At 43.4% G+C, this 17,926-nt stretch overlaps 1 protein-coding gene across 1 annotated transcript in view; it reads left to right on the plus strand.

Moving 5' to 3' along the window:
- The window catches only part of LOC139577193 (drebrin-like protein A), a 50,352-nt gene that overhangs the window by 809 nt on the left and 31,617 nt on the right, over positions 1-17,926 (plus strand). The gene's annotated exons all lie outside the window — the stretch shown is intronic.

Genomic DNA, 17,926 nt, shown 5'->3' on the forward strand with positions numbered 1-17,926 from the left:
GTTCAGAAGTGTGTGATTGCGGCCTGCATTACAAGGCGTTCCTGCATGTGGGCATTCCTGCATCTGCAGGTTTCTCCTGGTTGTTGATGCCATTAAAATGTGGGCCCACATTAAAATGTGGGCCAAAAGGGAAATAAACTATTATCTGAGTTTTATGGGGGCGAAGTACACTGTCTACCGGTGTCCCAGCTAGCTAGCCACCGCCTGCTGTCTACCAGTGTCCCAGTTAGCTACCAGTGTTGCCCCCGCCTACCGCCTGCTGTGTACCGGAGTCCCAGGTAGGACACAGTGTCCTTCACTCCCGCCTGCCGAATTGTGGGCCATAATTACACATTTCTCACACTGTTGGCTATCTACCTGTGTGGCACATGGCTCGACTCAAACACCTGGCTTGCGCTCTGCTGCTGGCAGAGTGTGCCAGCAGCAGAGTGCAGTGTATCGGCTATTCTGCCTGGTGTGCAGTGTCTCGGCTTTTCTCCAGGGCTCTTTGACTTTATTCTTTGTGCACAGCTCAGGTTTCTGCCTATATGGTGATATTTGTGTCATTTAACACTATGGAGAGGTTATCAAAGTTGAACAAATTAATGGAAACCCTTCAGTAAATGAGGGATACAAAGTATATTGAAAGCAGGTGCTGCAATACAGGTGTGGTTCCTGAGTTAATTCAGCAATTAACATCCCATCATGCTTAGGGTCATGTATACAAATGTTCAGTTGCACATTATTTTGGCTACCATGGCTAGAAGAAGATATCTCAGTGACTTTGAAAGAGGGGTCTCAAAGGGGCATAGGGAGTGTAAAGTGTGTGTCTCAGTCACCATATCTCAATCCAACTGAACACTTATGGGAGATTCTGGAGCAGCGCCTGAGACAGTTTTCCATCAACAAAACACCAAATTATGGAGTTTCTCGTGGAAGAATGATGTCGCATGCCTCTATAATAATTCCAGACACTTGTAGAATATATTCCAAGGTTAATTGAACTGTTTTGACGGCTTGTGGTGGCCCAACGCCCTATGAAAACACTTTATGTTGGTGTTTCCTTTATTCTTAGCCTACATAGTTTCCCTCATGAATTCCTTTGGTAATATTTATCAACTGCAAATCCACTTTGATGGACCAACTTCCATATCTTTGAACCCTGTGCTGAGATTTCAAAGAGACACACATCTAGGACCCCTTCAATTATGCTCAATTAGTGCCCTGTTTCTCTGCCGAACTTCTGAATGTGTGTGTTCTCTCGGTTCTGTTGACGTGATCCCACACAATTAGAGATAATAAAGATATGTCGCCATGGTGATGTCATGACTTGTGTGGTCCACTTTGTGGTTAACCACCCATCTATCAAACATCCAAGGTTATGTAACCTAGTTGCTGTACTTTCCAACAAACTGTTATAGGTCCTATGTTGTAAAAGTGTCATATTGCCAGCAGCATACCACCCTGCATACCACTGCTGGCTTGCTTCTGAAGCTAAGCAGGGTTGGTCCTGGTCAGTCCCTGGATGGGAGACCAGATGCTGCTGGAAGTGGTGTTGGAGGGCCAGTAGGGGGTGCTCTTTCCTCTGGTCTAAACAAAGATCCCAATGCCCCAGGGCAGTGATTGGGGACACTGCTCTGTGTAGGGTGCCGTCTTTCGGATGGGACGTTAAACGGGTGTCCTGACTCTCTGAGGTCATTAAAGATCCCATGGCACTTATCGTAAGAGTAGGGGTGTTAACCCCGGTGTCCTGGCTAAATTCCCAATCTGGCCTTCAACCATCACGGTCACCTAATAATCCCCAGTTTACAATTGGCTCATTCATCCCCCTCCTCTCCCCTGTAACTATTCCCCAGGTCGTTGCTGCAAATGAGAACGTGTTCTCAGTCAACTTACCTGGTAAAATAACGGATAAATAAAAATAAAATAAATATGAAGATGTTGATAATCAATGAATGCATAATAACTGCTCTATTGATTAAGAAACCTCTTAAAACGAACTCAAATGTTATCCATATTACTCTCTGGACAGTCTCAGCTGACATAAGAGTGATTTCTCAAATATTTTAATAAGTAAGTATCCCTCCAACAAAGAGTAGCCAGACAGAGAAACGTGCAGAAGCAGGAGCATGGAAGTGAACCTGACACTCAGCTTGGTGTTTTCCCCTCTCATCGTGTCATGACTTGGCAGCTCTGTCGTCATGGTGACTTATCCATCCTGTATAAACAGTGTTTTCTCTCTCTGTCTGTCTGTCTGTCTGTCTGTCTGTCTGTCTGTCTGTCTGTCTGTCTGTCAGAGAGAGACAGACAGACAGAAAACCCAGTCTAAAAGGCTGAATAACACTCTCTGCAAACTGTCTGGCTGGACTGAATTGTGAAGTGGGTGTTGCAATGACACCATAATTCCTGTGTGAGAGACAGAGTAGGGGGTAGACTAGAGGATTGTGAGTTGGGGAGAGGGCTGTTCTATAGCCTGTCCTCCCACACTTACACCATGTTGGTCTTGAGATCCCACTGTGTTATCTAATGGCCTTGTGAATGGGAAACTGCCCCTGTGAGGTAAGGTCTCTAGGAATAGGGAGGCTGACTATTCAACAACACCGCTCCAGAGGTCTCTCCTAGTTCCATTTAATGACTGCAGACTTTAGACACAGTGTTTCACACACAGCCTCCAATCTGCAGTATGTGGTGTGTGTGTGGAGCAGTAGTCTGAATTACATCAACATACGTCCTACTGCGTTCAACAACAACCACCCAAGCCACTGCCTGTTCACCCCGCTATCATCCAAGAGGCGAGGTCAGTACAGGTGCATCAAAGCAGGGACCGAGAGACTGAAAAACAGCTTCTATCTCAAGGCCATCAGACTGTTAAACAGCCACCACTAACATTTAGCGGCCGCTGCCAACATACTGACTCAACTCCAGCCACTTTAAAAATGGGAATTGATGGAAATTATGTAAAAATGTACCACTAGCCACTTTAAACAATGCCACTTAATATAATGTTTACATACCCTACATTACCCATCTCATATGTATATACTGTACTCTATATCATCTACTGCATCTTGCCATCTTTATGTAATACATGTACCACTAGCCACTTTAAACTATGCCACTTTATGTTTACATACCCTACAGTACTCATCTCATATGTATATACCGTACTCTATACCATCTACTGCATCTTGCCATGCCGTTCTGTACCACCACTCATTCATATATCTTTATGTACATATTCTTTATCCCTTTACACTTGTGTGTGTGTATAAGGTAGTAGTTGTGGAATTGTTAGGTTAGATTACTTGTTGGTTATTACTGCATTGTCGGAACTAGAAGCACAAGCATTTCGCTACACTCGCATTAACATCTGCTAACCATGTGTATGTGACTAATAAAATTTGATTTGAATTTTCAAACCAGATATTTACTGTATGTCCAAAGACACACGTGGTGATGTACAAGGTTGCAAATGGAAATTGTTGAAGTAAGCTGTCAAATGTACACTGTATTATCTCATACATTGTGTTCTGCTTTGTAACCTTACAGGTAACTTTCATAAAAGTACAGCTATGGATTATTTTAGCTACAGTTGACGGAGGGCTGAAAAATCCCCCTTTCTCACTTTTCATGACTCCAGAAAATACCTCAGTCAGTAGCCATGCTCCTAATGGTGGTCAAAGGCAGACACACTGTCATTTACTGTCCATCCAACAGGACTGGGCACTGGGCACTGGGGACTGGGGACTTGAGGAACATTTCAAGATTGGAATGTAATTTCTCTGCCGTAGTTTAACAGTTTTTTTTTTTGTGTGTACTTTGTCAGGCAAGCAACATGCATGGGCAGAAGTGTTTAAGGCCTGCCACATAGACTGAGTATTGTTGTGCCAATCCAGTAAACCATATGAAAACAGAGAGGAATATAAGCAGTGAGGCTCTACAAATGTTTTATCAGACAAAGTGTACAGCTCTTGCTCTGCACATGATCTCATAGGATTCATATTGAGCTCAATAGGAGTGTGACTCCTATTCATCATCAGTGTTGGGTGTGGGCTGTATCTAACCATCTCTGGGCCCTGGTGACTTGGAACACTGTCAGACACACCTTGTTCTCCCCACTGCTCTTGGCAGACTGTGTGTTGACTGTGGGTGGGGGAGCCTTTTTACAATTAGTTCTGACTCATTGCAAAGATTTGACCACTGCTGATTTGGATGGTGATAAGGTACACATTCGATTCCTTCCCAAACGTTCCAAAATAATCTTGTTGATTTTTTTATTTTTTTCTTTATTTTTTTGTGGAAGTGTGATAGTGTTTTCAAAAAAATAAGTGAGATGTTCCCTTCCAAAGTAAAGATCAGATGTTTGTGAGAAGTTGCAGTGATTTGGTGTAATTTGTATTATATTGTGTTAAAAGGGTCACAGCCAGTCCAAGGAAGATTGTGCAATCTGTGAGCTGTGGTGTATCCTATAATTTGTTGTGTTTGGTGTTCTCACACACACACACACTTTGGTCTGAGTCCAGCGTGACATACTCACTCACACAATCCCTGTTCCAAGGGAGATGTTGTTGAAATGACGTCTTGTTAGCCACAGGCAAGGACAACTCCTTGCTGATCTGTCAATGTATTAATTTCACACACTTTGACTCTCACAATGGAAGAACAAGAAATGCCACTGACCTTTGTCACCAAAAGTCTAGGTAGTAGGGAGAGATTTCATAATTCAGTCTTTGGCTCTATAGGAGTATTATTAAGGACCTAATAGTTGAATTAAATGCTTGAATGAACAAGTCCTGTACCTTTGGGAACCCTCCAGTTCTCTCTCCTCTTCCACTCTTCTTTAGCATATTATTTCCCTATGATGTTGCTTAACCTATTTGAATTAATACTGTATTAAACTGTGTATCCCCATCCGGTGGATTAGAGGGTATGGGAATGTAATGCTATAATGCAGTTGATCTAAGCCATTAAACAACTCACTGAGTCAACCCCCCCCCCCTTTCCTGTCCTTTCTGTCTGTCACAGTAAGGCCTTTGATGTTTTGTGAGAGGACTCAAACCTGTATTGGAGGCCTGCTATTGGTTCCCCAGGCTCAGCTCCTTAATAAGGGTGCCAGTGTCTAAGGTTACCTGGTAGAGGACTCAAACCTGTGGCATTGGCAAACCAAGGCGTGTGCTTTGGTCAGAGTCAAACATGAGTGCACCTAAACGACCGCTAACTATCTGGCTGCTATTTCCAGTTGGGCAATTCCATGGTAACGGAATTACGCTTTGACTCAGTTTTTTTTTTTTTACTTTAAAATGTATGCCAAACAAAAACAATTGATTTCAAAGTTTAACAATCAACAAGGACTACTTTGAACAATTTCCACAAACATTTACAAAAACTAATTTAGTGGAAGAACTGTGCAGATACAAACTTTGGTGATGGAATTAGAGTAAAATCTCCCTCAGGGTTTTATGCGACCACATTTTCCAAAAACTCTTAAATATCAGCTCCGAATTAAGGTTCAGAGATGTCTTCAGAAAGAATTGGGTGTCAGCTATGACATGACACATTGAGTTTGGTTATTAAACTACAGTAGGTTAAGTAGATTTACACCCAGTAACGGAATTACATAATGGGTCCCTGATCTGTACTACACAGAAATACATGATATAAATGTTGTTCTTTGACATCCCAGCGCAGCAGAGCACAGTACATTCCAGTATAATACAGAACATTACAACAGAATACAATATACTGTACGAAACTCGTACTTTTTTTTACTGTATTGTAGAGTACTGTACTTCTATAGTATTGGACAATACTGTACTGTGCTCTACTCACTGTACTCAGTACTTTACGATATTGTACTGTGCTCTACTCACTGTACAGTACTGTACTCAGTACTTTACGATATTGTACTGTGCTCTACTCACTGTACTGTACTCAGTACTGTACTCTACTGTGCTACGTTCTCTACTGCGCTATGCAAACTTGTGAAACATATGTCTATGAAAGGTTCAGATTTGTTCCAGTCAGTCTGTGGACGTTAACATCAAGGCCAGGGTGGGCCAAAATTTCATCTACTTTCTACTCGGTGTCGATCAGTGGGTGAGGATGCTGGTTACAGAAATGGAAAGAGCGGGGGCTTATGGGTAGGTGTCAGAGAGAGCTGGGAGAGGTGACATTAACTGAAGAGAGTGAGGGGTTGTTCAGACTGTGTTAACACTCATGGTTTGTCCACCAGATGAAAGAAAGAGATATAAAACAGTTATGAGCTGAACATAACAGTATGCTGGTGGAAGGGAGGAACGTAGCAGGTGACCCAACTGTGGTTCATGACTATTATGATTTCCCATTGAAGCCAATTCAGTTGCAGTAATTCCGTTAATTATTTTTTGGGGGGAATTCCGTTACCAATTTGGTAACAGAATTACGGGTTTGAATCACTTAATTCATAAATAAAATTGATATCAGTAAAATCACTATAACTAATATGATAGGTCTACCATTACGTGTTACTGCTGTGAACTTTCATTATCCTTCCTCATGAGGGAGAGAAATTAGGAAATATCTTCCAAGATATGAGTTTTTCTTACAGAAGGTAAAGAATTTCTCCAAAACTAAATAGAAGTGTTGATATTTGTTGTCATGGGTCTTTACGTCAACATTATTGTGTTTTTATGTATTTATTTTTATTATTTTTTTAATCAAAGACTTTACTTATGCCAACTTTTAAAGATGGAAAATGTTTGGGAAATGTATCTGACTTCATTTCCCAAAAATATAGGCACTTCGCTTTCATTTGACATCCAATTTGATATACTCTTATGAACTTTACATGTTGGTGTTCGTGGGTTCTTTTACATGGAAATGGCCAGTTATCCCAATGTCTGAGTCACTGAGAGCTTCAAGTGTCATTGCTGCTTATCACACACTCACTCACTCTCTCTCACACACACACACACACGTATCCAGGGAGTCTCTAGCTGCGCTTACTCACGGTTACACACCTGATTCCCACGGTGGGATGGATCCTGGAGATAAGATTGAACCCATCTATAAATGAAGCTAACAGACTCGAAGGCCAGTCCTCATGGACAGGTGTCCAGACCTCATTCCTTGTTTAGTTAGTTATTATTCCACTCATCAGGAGTGGGGGATGATGTCTTTTCTTCACTGTACTGAATGTGTATACGGATGGGTGTAGGGTGGAAGAGAGGCTAGAGAGAATGGGGGCTTGCTCAATAGACATTCAGAAAGAGATGGGGATGTCATACAGACGTATGCATGAGCTGCTCTGCCCCCTACTTTCCCAGGGGATGCCCTAGCTCGCTGGCATCCAGATATGTGGGTGGCAGGTTGATGCTGGTGATGAGGGTGCTGTTTAAGCCGGCTTTGAAACTGAAGAGATGTTCATCTTTAAACAACTGCCTACTGCTCTCTTAAACACTGTATGTGTGTCGTGTAATTTCAGGTCTGGCACGATGAGACATGACTCTTATACAACCAGTGCGCGTGTGTGTGTGCGTGTTTTATTGTGTGTGACTCATACGAACATATTTTATACTTCAAACCAATTGTCCTTAATCCAGATTTCCTCTAGAACGTGTTTCCAGTGGAACTACAATCCCTTTGTAACCCAGTGATGTTGAGCACAACAAAACATGATTGTTTTCTAGTGATCCTAGATAAAGCGTTTTGGACTCTCAAATGGAAACCTAGCCTCTTGTCTTTGTTGAGCGACACAATAGTACTATACAAATACTATGCAAATAGAACTGAATGGAATTGAGTTGAATTTCCCCGATCCTACCTACTGTCCCGCAGTGCAAATTGTTATACAGTACAAGGGGTGTTTCAGGCAGCTGTTGAAAGCAGCTGTGTGTCTCGCTAAACATAGGCTGATCTAGAGTCAGTGTGAGACGTGTGTCAGCGCTCGGCCCTCCTGTCTAAGCTAGACAGAGCATGACATCACTGTCCATATGACTTAGTCAACACTTACAGTGCCTTCAGAAAGTATTCATACCCATTGTCTTATTTCACATTTTGTTGTGTTACAGCCTGCCTGAATTCAAAATAGGTTAAATTGGGGTGGGGGGGTCAATACTTTGTAGAAGCACCTTTAGCAGCGATTACAGCTGTGAGTCTTTTGGGGTAAGTTTCTAAGAGCTTTCCACACTTGGATTGTTGAACATTTGCCCATTATTCTTTTTAGAATTCTTCAAGCTCTGTCAAATTGGTTGTTGATCATTGCTAGACAACCACTTTCAGGCCTTGCCATAGATTTTCAAGTAGAAAACTCTAACTCGACCACTCAGGAACATTCACTGACTTCTTGGTAAGCAACTCCAGTGTAGATGTGGCCTTGTGTTTTAGGTTATTGTCTTGATGAAAGGTGAATTCATCTCCCAGTGTCTGGTGGAAAGCAGACAACCAGGTTTTCCTCAAGGATTTTGCCTGTGCTTTGCTCCATTCAGTTTCTTTTTTGTCATAAAAAAACTCTCCAGTCCTTAACAATTACAAGAATACTCATAACATGATGCAGCTACAACTATGCTTGAAAATATGGAGAGTGGCACTCATTAATGTGTTGTAATGGATTTGCCCCAAACAAAACACTTTGTATTTAGGACAGAAAATTAATTGCTTTGCCACATTTTTTGCATTATTACTTTAGTGCCTTGTTGCTAACAGGATGCATGTTTTGGAATATTTATATTCTGTACAGGCTTCCTTCTTTTCACTCTTTCAATTAGGTTAGTATTGTGGAGTAACTACAATGTCAGTTTTCTCCTATCACAGCCATTAAACTCTGTAACTGTTTTAAAGTCACTATTGGCCTCCTGGTGAAATCACTGAGCGGTTTCTTTCCTCTCCCACAACTGAGTTAGGAAGGACGCCTGTATCTTTGTAGTGACTGGGTGTATTAATGCACCATCCAAAGTGTAATTAATAACTTTACCATGCTCAAAGGGATATTCAATGTCTGATTTGTTTTTTACCCATCAACCAATAGGTGCCCTTCTTTGTGTGGTATTGGAAAACCTCCCTGGTCTTTGTGGTCGAATCTATGTTTGAAATTCACTGCTCGACGGAGGGATCTTACAGATAATTGTATGTTTGGGGTATAGAGATGAGGTAGTTATTCAAAAATCATGTTAAACACTACTATTGCATACAGTGACTTGTTAAGCACATATTTACTCCTTATTACGGCTTGCCATAACAAAGGGGTTAAACTTATTGACTCAAGACTTTTCAGCTTTTAATTTTTATGAATTTGTCATTATGCGGTATTATGTGTAGGCCAGTTACAAACAAAATCTAAATTTGTATTAATTTTAAATTCAGGCTGTAGCAAAATGTGGAAAAAGTCAAGGGCTCTGAATACTTGTGTACACACACACACACACACACACACACGGTCTCCATCCACTTCTCTTGTGGGAATGGAAACACTGTATAATGCCATAAAGCAGACTGCATTTCCACTGTGCTGCTGGGCAATACCACGGTAACAGAATTACGCTTTGACTCACATTTTTCACTTTAAAATGTATGCCAAACAAAAACCGTTGACTTCAAAGTTGAATAAACCATACAACTCTATACACAATGACTACTTTTAACAATTTACACAGAAACACATTTATTGGAAGAATTATGCAGATGCACAGTTGGTTACAGAATTCTTGTAAAATCTCCCTCAGGGTTTTATGCGACCATGTTTTCACAAAACTCTGGTAACTCTGCTCTTATTTAAGATTGAACGATGTGTGCAGAAAGAATGGGGTGTCAGCTATGACACCTTGAGTTGGAAGAAATATCTATGAGTTATTGGACTACAGTAGGTGACGTGGATTTACATTCAGTAACAAAATTGTGGTAACAGAATTACGTCACAGGTCCCTGATCTGTACTATACAGGAATGCATAATTATGAATATCATTTTCTTCATGGTGAATACTGGAGGTACACAAAGGTAGAAATATGCAATATCCTTCTTTTGCATATTTGGGTTTTATTCTACACTCTGGCTATTATTCTAAAGAACTCTGCCCCCAGTAAAGTAGATCTGCTCCGTAAAGTACAGGGCTCCCGAGTGGTGCAGCAGTCTAAGGCACTGAATCTCAGTGCTAGAGGTGTCACTACAGACCCTGGTTCAATTCCAGGCTGTATCACAACCGGCTGTGATTGGGAGTCCCATAGGGCTGCACACAATTGGCCCAGCGTCGTCCGTGTTAGGATTTGGCTGGGGTAGGCCGTCATTGTAAATAATAATTTGTTCTTAACCGACTTGCCTAGTTTAAATAAAGGTTCAAATAAAATTAAAATTAATTCCATGGAGGATCTAGTGTCTGCAGGTTTTTGTTTTTTCCTTTCAATTAAAACCTAGACAACCAGGTGGGGGGAGTTCCTTACTAATTAGTGACCTTAATTCATCAATCAAGTACAAGGGTGGAGCGAAAACCCGCAGACACAGCCCTCCGTTGAATGAGTTTGCCACGTGGGTTGGAACAACAGGGAAGTTTTGGGGAAGATCCACTATCACACGCATTCAACACCACTCTGAGTCTGACGTGTGACTGACAAGAATTGTGTCTGATAATGATTGTAGTTCCGAAAAGAAGATAAATAAACTTAGGCTGTAGTACTGATAAGCATGACATGCAAGTACAAGCTAGCATAGACAGCACTGTAGAGTAAGGCCTGTAGCATAACATGGACTAAACAGGTTCAAGAAGCTAGTGGTCTTGTACATAAGCAATGCAGGAATGTAGAAATGTCTACAGAATATAACCAGCATAGCATAACGATTATACATAGATGACAGAAAATAGCTTAGCACCATGAAAGAGAAATGCTAACAAATGGCTAATTGCTAATAGGCATGCTAAATACCAATGCATTCTGAATGACAAACGCTAATGATAGCGGGAGCATGAGCTAGCTAACAAGCTCAACATAAATGGTAATTACAAACAACAATAGGGCTCTGAAAACAACAAGACATCTTAAGGAACTTACTTTTAGATGCACAATAAAACATCAGAACAGCAAATGTATTGTGACCACAGGAGCAGAAGTATTTATTAGGAGGGAAAACATGAAATGCTGTCAGGATGGTAAAAGCACATTTTCTGACAAAGTATCTTTCTGACATCTGCCCTGCTCGTGCTGGGGTCCTACACTGAACTTCCCAGGAATACTGATTGCTGATAGGCTAACATAATACTGACTGGAATGACCTTGACCAATAAGAACGAAAGGAAAGTCAGGGTCTTATAAATAGGAGGCTGAGGTGAAGTCTTTTTCTCTTTGCTTTCATTGGACACCCAATTTGCTCCTATGAACTTTGCGTATTGGTGCTCATGTCTCCTTTTAGATGGAAATGCCCTGCTGCTGCTGCATGGGCTGAGGCTCAGTGTGGAAATGATGCTCGTACAGTCAAGCCTCAGCCAGACCTCTGGAAAAGGATAATCTCTTGGAGATATTTCTGCTGCTCTGACTCAAAGCAACAGGATTCCAGTCCAGATATGGCCTGAAAAGTTGATCACCGCTGCTGAATCAAATCCTTCTTTTGTTAGCCAGTTGCTGTATGAGGCAGCACACACCTCCCTTTAGTGTTTTGTGTCAGTGAGCTAACCCACATTGGCTCATCATGTGTCAAACAATGTTATGTAGAGTGAAGACTTTGACAGGAGTGACGTGAGGGGTTCTAGCTGAGATGAGTTGTGCTGAAACTTGGAAGGTCTCCTTCTTGTATTCCGGAGTGTTTACTTGACTGGAGTGTTCTTTGTGCTTGTGCCAAACCAGAGCTAGCACCATTTGACAGCATTTAATCTCTCCACAATGTTTGATGGATAATACCTATGATGTTCAATAATTATAGTGTTATGAAATCATCAGGCACACCCCTCTACTTCACCCTCTCCCTCCCTCTCTATCTCCCTCTTCACTCTTCTCGGCTCAGAGCAGTCTGACAGTGTTGAGTAGCGTCAGAGCTGAGTATGATAACGTGCTAAGTGATTTAGCGCTGTAGTGGTAACAAAACAGACAGTGATACAATAACAATTTGAGGGCTGGCTAGCTAGCTAGCTGTGTGTTTCTGTGGGAGCCTTGGCTTTACACTGGGACACTAAGTTTGTCTTTTTTGTTCTTAGGGGGGCTTGAGCGCCATTGTCATAGCAGCCCTGCTGGAAGGGCCAAAGTTGTTGTTTGTTTAGTTGAGTGAGTGAGTGAGTAGAAGGGAATAGATGAGAGAGTGATTGATTTAGTGTATAAAATGGAAGGAGGCCTGTGTGTGCGTGCAGGACATCTTGGACAAAATGTCAGAGCGGTCCCAGAGAAGTGCTACTTTAGAGGGGCCTGTCTGGCCATCAGTCACTCCCCTGCACCCCTATGCTGTCCCATCAGCTGTAGAGGGTGACCAGTACCCCCCTCTGAACACACCGTACCCTCTCCCTGCAACCCCCATAGCCTCTTCCCTATCTGTAAACAGCAGCATGCAACCCCTGTATGCACTTTGACCCCTCTCAACCTATGGCTGTAGTGCTTGTTTGAATTCCCAGAGCTCCTTAGCAGTAAGTATCCCCCAGAGTGTTGTCTAGCCCCCCCCTCCCTCCCCTGAACACACCCCTATATGGGCCCCAAATAGTACACTCCATCATCAGCACCTGGAGTATAGGGCTGTTCCTCTGAGAAGTTTGGCTGCAGCGCTGTACAGTACAGACAGGCAACATGCTCTATTGATGTACATTGTGAACAGAACTCAGCAATCTTACTCTAGGCCCAGTGTGGGCTGTAGACTGTCAATTCACAACATCAGTAGGCTTTTCACCCACGTTTTGGGGGTGATCTGTGATTAGCTCAGGTAAATTAGTGGAGATAGCGAGATAAAGAATTGTATATGGTCTGTCTATTGGGCAAAAATACAGAATAGCTATATGTCAAATGTTAGATCACTATTCATTATAGTGAATTCCATCTAGTGTCCCTGTAGTGTTGATTCCATATAAACATGGCAGCATCCCAAATGGTACCCTGTAGTGCACTACTTTACATACTAATCCTATGGGCCCTGGTCAAAGGTAGTGCACTACATAGGAAATAGGATGTAATTTGGGATGCTACCCATGCTATGTGGGAGCTGGTCTGGTCCTCCTGTCATCACCTCCTGTTAACTGATACATACACCAGGGGAGGTGTAGACTGCTTCCCTTTAACATGGACAACCCTGGATGGTGGCTAGGAAACACATTTCTATTGGTCTGCATTTTTCTATTCCCATGCAGACTGGAATATCCTGCTGCATGCCCTCAATGATTTCTTAATAATATTATGCACACACACAGTGTACGCGTGCATGGCCGTTAGGATTAGACTACAGCAGCGTGAGGACTGTGGTAACCAAGTAATGAATGTTCAGTGCGATACGGCTCCGTTTCCACCATTAGAAGCTAAAGTTATTTTGGGATTACTAACCACTACCTGTAGCAGGAGATTTACTGTTGTCCTTTCAACAATACACTCCATTCAGAGCACCCAGTCCATGACATTACAATGTTTAACTAGAGCTCAACTCTTCATGATAGTCTTGGTTTCAATTGAGACTAGAGATTCTATTTTGTGCCAGATTTAGATAATCTGACAGGTAAAGAAAACTGGGTGTTTATTATGAGGGACCCCTCTTCTCTCCTCTCCTTTCTTCTCTTCTCTTCTCCTTTCCTCCTTCTCTTTTCCTCTCATTCTCCTCTCCACTCCTCTTTTCCTCCACTCCTCTTTTACTCGTCTCCTTCCTCCTCTCTTTTCCTTCTTCTCCTTCTCCTTTCCTCCTATCCTTCTCCTTTCCTCCTGCTCCTTCTCCTTTCCTCCTGCTCCTTCTCCTTTCCTTCTTCTCCTCTCCTTTCCTCCGTCTCCTCTCCACTCCTCTCTTTTCCTCTCCACTCCTCTCTTTTCCTCTCCACTCCTCTCTTTTCCTCTCTTCTCCTTCTCCTTTCCTCCTCTCCTTCTCCTTTCCTCCTCTCTTCCCATTTCCTCCTGCTCCTCTCCTCATTTCCTCCTTCTCATTCTCCTCTCCTTTCCTCCTTCTTCTCTCCTTTCCTCCTCTCCATCTCCTTTCCTCTCCTTTACACCTTCTCATTTCCTCTCCTTTCCTCCTCTCATATCCTTTCATTTCGTCCTTCTCCTTTCCTCTCCTTTCCTCCTTCTCCTTTCCTCCTCTCCTTTCCTCCTTCTCCTCTCCACTCCTCTCTTTTTCTCCTTCTTTCTCCAGTCTCCTCTTTCTCATCTTGTTCAGTAAAGTTTTTTCCGTCTCGCGGATCCTTGGCAGAGATATTTATTTATTTATTTATTTGGATCATCATGTTTTTAGGCTCTCTGGCTCTAGGTTCTGCTGAGAGCAGACGTTTCCATTCCTCCCCTCGACATTCCATCTGCTCTCCCTAAGCCATTCTTTCTTTGAAACTTTTCTCTATCCCCTTTCTGTATCTCTTTCTTCTTGGCCATGGGCATTTTCATCCAAAAGAACCAATGAGCACCAACATGTGAAGTTCGTAAGAGCATATGAAATTGGGTATCAAATGAAAGCTAAGAGTATACATACATGCATGCATACATACATACACACACACTACATGATCATAGGGAATGTGGACACCTGCTGGTCGAATATCTCATTCCAAAGTCATGGGCATTAATGTGGTCTCCCTTTGCTGCTATAACAGCCTCCACTCTTCTGGGAAGACTTTCCACTTGATGTTGGAACATTGCTGCGGGGACTTGCAGGTGTTCGTTGAGGTCAGGGCTCTGTGCAGGCCAGTCAAGTTCTTCCACACCGATCTCAACAAATAATTTTTGTATGGACCTCGCTTTGTGCATGGGGGCATTGTCATGCTGAAACAGCAAAGAGCCTTCCCCCAAACTGTTGCCACAAAGTTGGAAGCTCAGAATCGTCTAGAATGTCATTGTATGCTGTAGCATTAAGCTTTCCCTTCACTGGAACTACGGGGCCTAGGCCAAACCCCAAAAACATCCCCAGACCATTATTCCTCCTCTTTACAGTTGGCACTATGCATTGGGGCAGGTAGCATTCTGGCATCCGCCAAACTCAGATTCGTCCGTTGGACTGCCAGATGGGGAAGCGTGATTCATCCCTCCAGAGAACGCGTTTCCACTGCTCCAGAGTCCAATGGTGCCGAGCTTTACACCACTCCAGCTGACGCTTGGCGTTGCGCATGGTTATCTTAGGCTTGTATGTGCGGCTGCTCGTCCATGGAAACCCTTTTCATGAAGCTCCCGACTAACAGTTCTTGTGCTGATGTTGCTTCCAGAGGCAGTTTGGGACTCGTTAGTGAGTGTTGCAACCGAGGACAGACGATTTTTACGCGCTTCAGCACACGGCGGTCCCGTTCTGTGAGCTAATGTGGCCTACCATGTCGCGGCTGAGCTGTTGTTGCTTCTAGACGTTTCCACTTCACAATAACAGCACTTACAGTTGACCGGGGCAGCTCTAGCAGGGCAGAAATTTGACGAACTGACTTGTTGGAAAGGTGGCATCCTATGACGGTCACTGAGCTCTTCCGTAAGACCGTTCTACTGCCAGTGTTTCTCTATGGCGATTGCATGGCTGTGTGACCGATTTTATATACCTGTCAGAAACGGCTGTGGATGAAATAGCCAAATCCACTAATTTGAAGGAGTGTCCACATACACAAAAGTATGTAATGGGACATTGATAAAAAAAGAAGACAGCTGAGCGCATTCTGGAGCGCCGAGGGCATAACTTTGCAACACATCCCTCCCCTTCTTCTGGATGAAACATTTTAAACTATACTCCTAAACTACACAGTATCTCTACACATATTTTAGATGCTTTTCACTGACCGCCACAACTCAATCAGCTAGACCTATTACCACGAGCACTACACAAATTGCGGGCTTCCCAAATAGGCAGGGGGCCTACACACTTGTGGTTAGAAACAATCTACAGCTATTTAAAATAAAATAAAGAATCCTCTTCAGCTAGGTCATGCTCCCTGGTGAATTATTTTGAATGATTTTATTTAGACAGGTGTACTTATATAACTTTCCTTTCCAATTCGCAAAAGGCTGAAACCAGAGATCTATATATATATATGATGATGGGATGCTCATGTCTCCATCCTAACAATGGGAGTCGTTGTCCCAATGGCGGGAATGCAGGCGGCAAGCTTAGGTCTGCATATTATGCCAATTAAAAACGCATTGTCTTATTTTGGAATTTTGTAGAGAGTAAGCCCTGTCGCATTGCCTCTTCCTCTCTGCTAAAACAATGTCACCAGAGAAAGCATCCTAGCGAGAGAAACAGTGGCCCACTATATGTAGCCCATGTATCTGATGCTGTCTGGCCAGAAATAGTATGACATGCCATACAGCATCAGATACATGGTCTTCACATAGTGACACAGAGGGACGCTGTTTCGCTCTGGGCATCTCGGTCAAATAAATGATCAATATTTTATTTGGACAGGCAAGGAGGTGCGGTAGGGCGGGCCAGGCCCCCGATAGGTCCTCCCATAACGCCGGACCTGAGTCCTTGTGCATAGTTGTATCGTTTGTTTAAACTTTGAAATCATTGGGTTTTGTTTGAAATACATTTGAAAGTGATAAAACTGAGTCAAAGCTAGTCACGTTACCGTGGAATTGCCCACTTGTCTTTTTGAAGCACTCTGCCTCTTGCCCTTGTCTGTTGATTGTCTTTTCTCCTCCATTGCCTCTCTGTCCTGCTTCTCCATCCCCCTTTTATTTCTACAATTCCTTTCCCTTCTCCACAAATACTGTAGCTCTGTTGGCCTGTAATGGCTACTCAGGGGAGTCCTCCCTGAGGGGGAGTTCTCCCCAGCAGCCACTGCTCTCTCACTTATGGCGCGGCACAGGCTCGTCTGTTCTTTCTGTATGAACTCACAACCAGTGGGAAAGATGCAGGAAACGCACCATTTCAACTTTAGAGGAGGTCTATTTCCATACAAAGTAAAATGGGAACTTGTCTTGTCATATTATCCCAATAATACCAGTGATAAATACGACACTAGGTATTGCGCAGAGTGGACACAGGCTTCAATGTGTGTATTAGTGTTGAGTGGATGTGGCTTGTGTGCAGTAGTCCAGTCTGTCTCCCAGAGTGTTTGGCCACAAACTGTGATGATTAAGACTTGGCACAGTGTTGTTACAGGGTCAAGGGTACTGTGGCAGGCAGTAACATGCCCGCAGTGCAGGGTAGATCTGTGCCAGGCAGTAACATGCCCACAGTGCAGGGTAGATCTGTGCCAGGCAGTAACATGCCCACAGTGCAGGGTAGATCTGTGCCAGGCAGTAACATGCCCACAGTGCAGGGTAGATCTGTGCCAGGCAGTAACATGCCCACAGTGCAGGGTAGATCTGTGCCAGGCAGTAACATGCCCACAGTGCAGGGTAGATCTGTGCCAGGCAGTAACATGCCCACAGTGCAGGGTAGATCTGTGCCAGGCAGTAACATGCCCACAGTGCAGGGTAGATCTGTGCCAGGCAGTAACATGCCCACAGTGCAGGGTAGATCTGTGCCAGGCAGTAACATGCCCACAGTGCAGGGTAGATCTGTGCCAGGCAGTAACATGCCCACAGTGCAGGGTAGATCTGTGCCAGGGAGTAACACTGTAGTGTCGTCGGCAATGGCCACGTGTCGTCTGCAAACTTGATGATTGAGTTGGAGGCATGCATGGCCATGCAGTCATGGGTGAACAGGGAGTCTCAGCCCTCTCCTGTACTCTCTGTTCACCCACGACTGCGTGGCCATGCACGCCTCTTACTCAATCATCAGGTTTGCAGACGACACTACAGTGGTAGGCTTGATTACCAACAACGATGAGACGGCCTACAGGGAGGAGGTGAGGGCCCTCGGAGTGTGGTGTCAGGAAAATAACCTCACACAACGTCAACAAA

The sequence above is a fragment of the Salvelinus alpinus genome, chromosome 5 (genome assembly GCF_045679555.1).
Source record: "Salvelinus alpinus chromosome 5, SLU_Salpinus.1, whole genome shotgun sequence".
Classification (NCBI taxonomy): Eukaryota; Metazoa; Chordata; class Actinopteri; order Salmoniformes; family Salmonidae; genus Salvelinus; species Salvelinus alpinus.